The following is a 7,044-nucleotide window of genomic DNA, read 5'->3' as shown; positions in this document are numbered from 1 at the left end:
CCTTAAACAAATTTCTCTGATCGGGGCTGCGAATGCCTTCCAGCTAAGTGCATCAGCCACTACAGTGGCCTTACCCTGATGGTAGACGATCTCACAGTCGTAATCCTTCACCACAACAACCTTCTTCATCTGCTGGGTCAAGGGTACTGCTATCTTGGAGAAGTCTTGTATGAATCTCTGGTAATAGCCTCCTAACCGGAGGAAACCTCGAATCTCAGATGGAGACTTCAAAACCTCCCATCTCATCATGGCCTCCACTTTGGCCGGGTCGACCAAAATACCGTTCTGGTTGACAAGGTGACCCGTTCTTCTTCTTCACAAATAGAATCGAGGATCCTAAGGCGAACTACACGGCCTAATGAATCCCCTGTCTAATAGATCTTGCAACTGTATAGACAACTCCTGCATCTCGGGAGGAGCCAACCGATATGGTGCCTTGGCTATCGGAGTCGCACCAGGACCAAGTCGATCATAAAATCCACTTGTCTCTCCGGAGGTATCCAGGCAACTCCTCTGGAAATACGTCCGGGTACTCTCGCACCACTGGCATGTCGCTCATTGTCGCCTTACCCGCCTCCTGGGTATCCATAATGTAGGAGACATATCTTGCGCAACCTTGTTGGAGGTAACGCCTAGCACTTGCTAACAAACACAAAGCTGCTCCACGCTACGACCTCTCGCCTTGAATCGCCAACTCTCACCCACTTAGGGTCCTGACACGTACCAACGATTGCGCACAGTCGATCACTTCCCCATTAGGGCTCAACTAGTCCATGCCTATGATAACCTTGTTCCCTCTCAAAGGAATTGGAACCTAATCCAAAAGATACAGCTCGTCATACAGCCTCAAGACGCAATCTCTGAACACCTCTAATGCCCAGACACATCGGTTGTCAGCAATCTCGACCTCTAAAGGACAATCCAACATGCCCGGAGGCTCAAAAAACCACTTGCTAAGTGCAAAAGAGACAAAAGATCGGGTAGCCCCCGAGTCAAATAACACCTGTACTGGAATACCATTCACATGGAACAATCCTAAACAAAACACATAAACAGAGAACATGAATATCATAACCTAAACATAATAAGAGTTAGGGAGAAGAAAACATAACCGTCACCACATCTGGTGCGATAGGTGCCTCCTCGGCGGTCAGCTGGCAGGCTCAACTCCTCACCACATCCAGTAAGGCCCTCTCCCTGAATTTGGCGGTAATCTCCGCCACCGACTCAGTCGCCTGCCTCATATCGAAAAACTCCCTGGCCAACTACTGAAGCTCCATAGCCGGAACAAACTCAGCCCTGAACCTGGTCACAATGTCCGACCAGGTCATAGCCTCAATGGCTGGGGTTGCCAATGAATCACTGACTGCCTTCCACCAGTCTCTAGCTCTATCTCTCAAAAAACCTTCAGTATAACAGACCTTCGAACCCTCAGGGCAGAAGCTCGTCAACTGTGCAAAATCGATGTCTGAAATCCACCTCCTGGCTACAATGGGGTCCTTCACCCCATGAAAGTCTAGCGCACCACATTCCCTGAAATCGTTGAAGGAGAGTGTGCGCGTCCCTGACTAGCCAGATGCGATGTCGCTCCTGAACGCCCTGAGGCGCTCCTCCATCAACTAGATGATCCCTTCCTTGATCGACCCAAAAATCACTGGGGTCGACTCTTGGATACCTCTTGTAATCTCAGATGCGATGAACTCGCGTAGCCCATCATCAACAGAATCGGAGCCTGCACCCGAACCTGAACCTGAACCTGATCCAGACCCTGAACCTCCTGCTCCGTGACTTGTCACCACCATTCTGAAACAAAACACATAATGTATAGGGTCATACATAATCTCGAGAGACCGCACACACTACAAGTTCTTGGTTCTATCGAAGCCCTCCTTGACTCGAGTACGGATCCTCTACTTTCAGTAGTACGGGCCAATACTACCTTCCACATCTATCTGTACTTTCCTCAAGGGTTGCCTTGACTTTACCAAGTCCCTTTCACTATTCCGCCATCAGCTGCATAAGAAATCCCTGCTACCTTTACCTAACTAGCTCGCAAATACCGTTACATATCACTAAGACCAGATATTTTTTCGAATGAGATGTCCTACCTTATAACGGTTGGACTCACACAAGAGCTGCGAGATAGGGCTAGACCTAACCTTCTGAAATTATTTAGTCCTCGCAATATGTAACTTAGTGTATTTGTTTACTAATTTGTTAAAGATAACTAGAACTCCTAAAAGCATAAAGCAAGCAACATTCGGGCATCGAGTAACCAAATCAAGCATATGCTATTCAGGCCATCATATCACTAACTAATCAATTCTAGCATGTAATTCAATAAGTACATATAGCAGGCATATAAGACATCTTCCTAGATCCTTAGCCCTAATCTAGCATGCAGTTCTCAAACACATACAAAAATCATATAAGGAATCCTTCATAGATCATAACAACATGTATGGGTATCTTTGGGAAAACTTAATTGAGCTCATCTGATTGCACGCATCACACACCTTCTTTCTCAGAACTCTTTATTTTAATTTTTAGAAAAGCTATTTCCTTGCAAAAATCTTTCAAACCCTAGATTTGAGTCTAGCCACACCCGAAGGTGTGCCCGAATCCCTCAAACCAAGGCTCTGATACCAACTTGTAACATCTCAAATTTCAAGACCAACAATTTCATTTTTAATTCAAAGATACATAAAATACATTACTGAAAATGTCATCAATGTAATCTCATATCATGAAAACCATAAGTCATCCATCTTAAACATATCATAGGAAAATAATGTCAGAGTACAAATCCCAAGAATCTTATGTGCAGAAAATCATGTCTGCGATGCGTTGCTATCGTGCCGGCTCCTTTCCCTTTGAAGAAGAAGGACCTGAAACAAAGAACTGAAAACTGTAAGCACAAAGCTTAGTGAGTTCCCCCATCATACCACATACCATACAATAAACATACTGCCAGGCATCTCCTAAACTCGACGAGATTTCCTACTAACAGAAAAGGATGGGGAACCACGACCCAACTCACCGAGTTGCATGAACGACTCGTCGAGTCCCCCGTAGTCTAAACCCATTCAATTGTTTCCAGTCGAGTTCAATGCTTCCAAACCATAGATCTGGTCCCCTAGGGCTATGTTACCACGTAAAGTTGCTAACTTTACATCCATGAATGGTGTCATGAAGCTAAAAACACCAAAACTAAGCTATACACGAGATCTAGGGCATGGGGATGGGCCAAGGCTTGATAAAGCTGGCAACTTTAAGCCTCATAAGCTCATGAGTGCCTATAACATAAGTTAAACCCTCATAATACACTCAAATCCCAAAAACGACTTCAATATGGCCCAAAAGCAATAAAATACAACGCTAAATGAAGATCTAAGTAGAGGAATACCAAGGTATCAACTTTATACCTCAAATGTGTCAGAAATGCAGCTCAACTTTCGGATCTACTGGCTTTCCTCTTGAATCCCGAAGCTTTTCATTCCTTCTCAAGCTTCAAAATCACCAAGAACACACAACAATGGATCAAAAACACTCAAAGGTGGATTAGGGTTTCGTGGCTAGGGTTTGGGGTAATGGAGGCTGCAAATGAAGCCATGCTTTGGAGGCTAAGGTGCTTAAATAGGGTGGAAAACCCTGAAAATTAGGGTTTCATTCTGGCATCCCTACTCGTCCAGTTGAGGCTCTCAACTCATCGAGTAGACTTCAAGTCCCACGTCCAAATTTCATTCCTACTCAACGAGTTTGGGGACTCCACAGCCCTCATAACATGTATCATATTTGATTTCTATTTTTTTTTTCTGAATTGGTGTTTTTCCAGTGAACACCAGCCATCACTGGAGGACCATAGTAGAAACCGACCACTGGTATCCCGCCAGCACATACCACAGAAGGTTAGTATTTTTTTTCTTGTTTTTCCGGTCACCTATACTGACTATTTGTTATCAGAATAGATATATAATAAAACTTTACTTTTTTTTTTCCTCGAAAATCTCTCTTGACGATCCTTTGTAGACGACATGTCATCGATATAGGTTTTTCGGACAACTAATTGTTGACATAGGTGTTGAAAATGTCGTCTGGATAGGCTTCGCTATTGTAAACACTTTAAATTATAGTGAATTGACTATTTGATTTCTCCGTTCAACATAATTATTCGTGTCTCTTTTATTTACCACACCATTATTCTTGTTGACGATTGTTTACGTTTGCTATCTTAATTCTATTTTTAAACTAATATTATTCATAGTTACTTGAATTCTTGCGGTGTTTACACACGTTTTACTTGAACAAATTTCATGAAAATAAGAGTACTAAGTAATTATGGAAATAATATTTGCATGCTAGGAATCCATTATTATTGATGATTGAATTATAAACCAAGGAGGGCTCTATATATAGAGATTACAAACATCAGTAACATCCATAAAAATTCATAAAATTTAAACTTTTTAAAACAAACCTTTTTATAAAGAAGTATTTACAAAACCATTGTTTCCAAAACATTACTTTAAAAATCAGAATCGCTTTCAACATAGTTTTCAAAACATTCACACTACAGAGTTTCCCAAAAATCATATGTTCAAAATGAGAGGATGTGTACGGTCACGCCTTCACGTTGACATGATCCACTAAAGTACCCGAAACCATAAACCTAAACTGTAAGCACGAAGCTTAGTGAGTTCCCCAAAATACCAATCACACAAAAGATCACATATATAAAATAACAACATGCAATGGGTCCACAGCTAAAAGACTGGATTACCCCTGAGCCTCCAGTATGAGTCTTGCTTGCCTATCAAGCCCACAACTCACATCTGGCTTGCTCCTGAGTCCACATCATAAGTCTAGCTTGCTCTCGGGGCCCACAACTAATGTCTGGATTGCTCCCCGTACCAATTCGAACTAAGATAACAATTTTCACCCCTCAGTACGAGTTTGGTATACCGACCGGTCATCAGCTCGTATTCTGAATGCTATTGATCCCTCAATATGAGTCTGGCATGATGGGTTTTGGTCAAAAGACATCCTATGTGCTCATACAAACCATAATGCTTGGATCTAGGTTTCTCTATTGTACATGCTTTGAATCCAAGACTATAAACCCTAATTCTAGCATATGGAAATCGATATTAACATATAATTAGGTTTATGATATTACCTTGATTGTTATGTAGCAATAACAATCCCAATTCCTCCTTGAATTGACTTTGGAAGGCTTAGAGTCACAAGTGTCACTCCTCTAATGGCTTACAAACACCAAGAGCAAATGGAGAAGGTATAAGGAGAGAGGGGAGGTATTGAATTCGTTTCTAGGACCTCTTGGGAAGGCATGGACAAATTCATGAGCCTTGGGGGTCTTTATATAGGTGTAGAGATTAGGGTTTTAGTCCTTATCCTTATCTAGTTGCTTGCCCACCAAGTAACCATAAGATAAGCCTTGAAAACCCTTATCCTAGTCGAATTTTAAGTCCTTATCACCTTAAATTCGTCCAACCTATTAATAAGATAATCCTTACCTTATTTTGTAACTATCACATAATTACAATTCAGCCCCTCTAGTTTAATTAATTACACTTGATCACAAAATTAATTCTTAATTAATTATTGACCAATATTAATTAAACAAATATGATTTCTCCTTTAATATATTATGCTTATAACATATTAATAAATCATAATAACCTCTCTCTTAATTTATTTCTCCAATCAAGTTGCTTTGGTGAAGGCAACCCAAAAGGACCATGCACCATTGGGTCAAGTACATACCAAAATAGTTGTGGACTTAGACACTAATCCGATAGTCTCCCACTTGGATAAGTCTAACAACTATTCTGCGTATGACTTCAGATCCTGATCTGCAATCGTAGCTTTCCAAAGCCGCTGTCAACTCTGATCCTGTCAGATACGTGTGTCCTTAGATAAGGGATCATATATTCCTCTATTCTAGATATCATATGAGATATGATTTCAAATCATTCTCTTTGTACTATATCTCGATTCCTGATTTATGACGATTGACTAATTGAACAAATCAAATTAGCCCTAGCCCGACCGAGCATTTACGTTTGTCATCACTAAATCATCGAGGGGCCCAAAGATATCGCTTTTATCCTACTTTGGATAAAAGGAACGGATAAACTTTGATACAATTCTTGCTTGCACTCACTCACCGAATCACACACAACAATATGTTTTATAACACCAAGTTACTAGTGCGTTTACATATTATCAATGTGCAACCGATTTGCAAGATACAACTCACACATCTCGGTTTCAAGAATATAAGATGTTATCGTCTCACCAATCACTCGTGATACAATCCATGGAGTGATCCAAGTGAGCGTGGGTTTAATCCAATGCTCAAATCATATTCATAAGCACTCATGAACGTTGCAGCAAACATTTGCTTATGTTTAATACTCTTTTAGACAATCCACACACCAATTCACGATAGTCTTTATTCATATCTACTTCCAACATATGAACGACTGTGGCCCGTTCGAATAATTCGATTATTCTTAATAAATTCAATTATTTTGGAAGTCAAAACATGCAAATGTGAAACACAAGAATAATACTAATCCCATATGGCCTCAACCCTTTGAGCATAAATAAAACTCCTTTTATTTATCACCATATCGATTACTCATTATTTGTCGTTTCGGGTAATCAACTTCTTACTTGAATTATTACACTTGTCCCATGCTCCTAGTATGCACACAATGTTTACCTATGGTTCTTACTTTGTGAAATAGACCAAATTGAGCACATTTCCAATCATTCTCATTTCACAACTCCAAATCCTTTTTCATAAGTGAAAGAATATCAAATTCTTGCTACTTATAGAATATGCTAGATTCTAACATTTTATGCAATTGTCCTTTCGTAAATTCACTGCACCAAAGTCACAAAGACTATTGCCAATGATATTACAAAGTCCTCTATCGGAGATTGTTACAAGACAATTCCTTAGATATGATGTCTCTCACTCAAAGTACATTCCTTTGAACATCCTTTTGCATAAAA

The sequence above is a fragment of the Lactuca sativa genome, chromosome 4 (genome assembly GCF_002870075.4).
Source record: "Lactuca sativa cultivar Salinas chromosome 4, Lsat_Salinas_v11, whole genome shotgun sequence".
NCBI classification, from domain to species: domain Eukaryota; kingdom Viridiplantae; phylum Streptophyta; class Magnoliopsida; order Asterales; family Asteraceae; genus Lactuca; species Lactuca sativa.
This window is presented reverse-complemented; position numbering follows the sequence as displayed.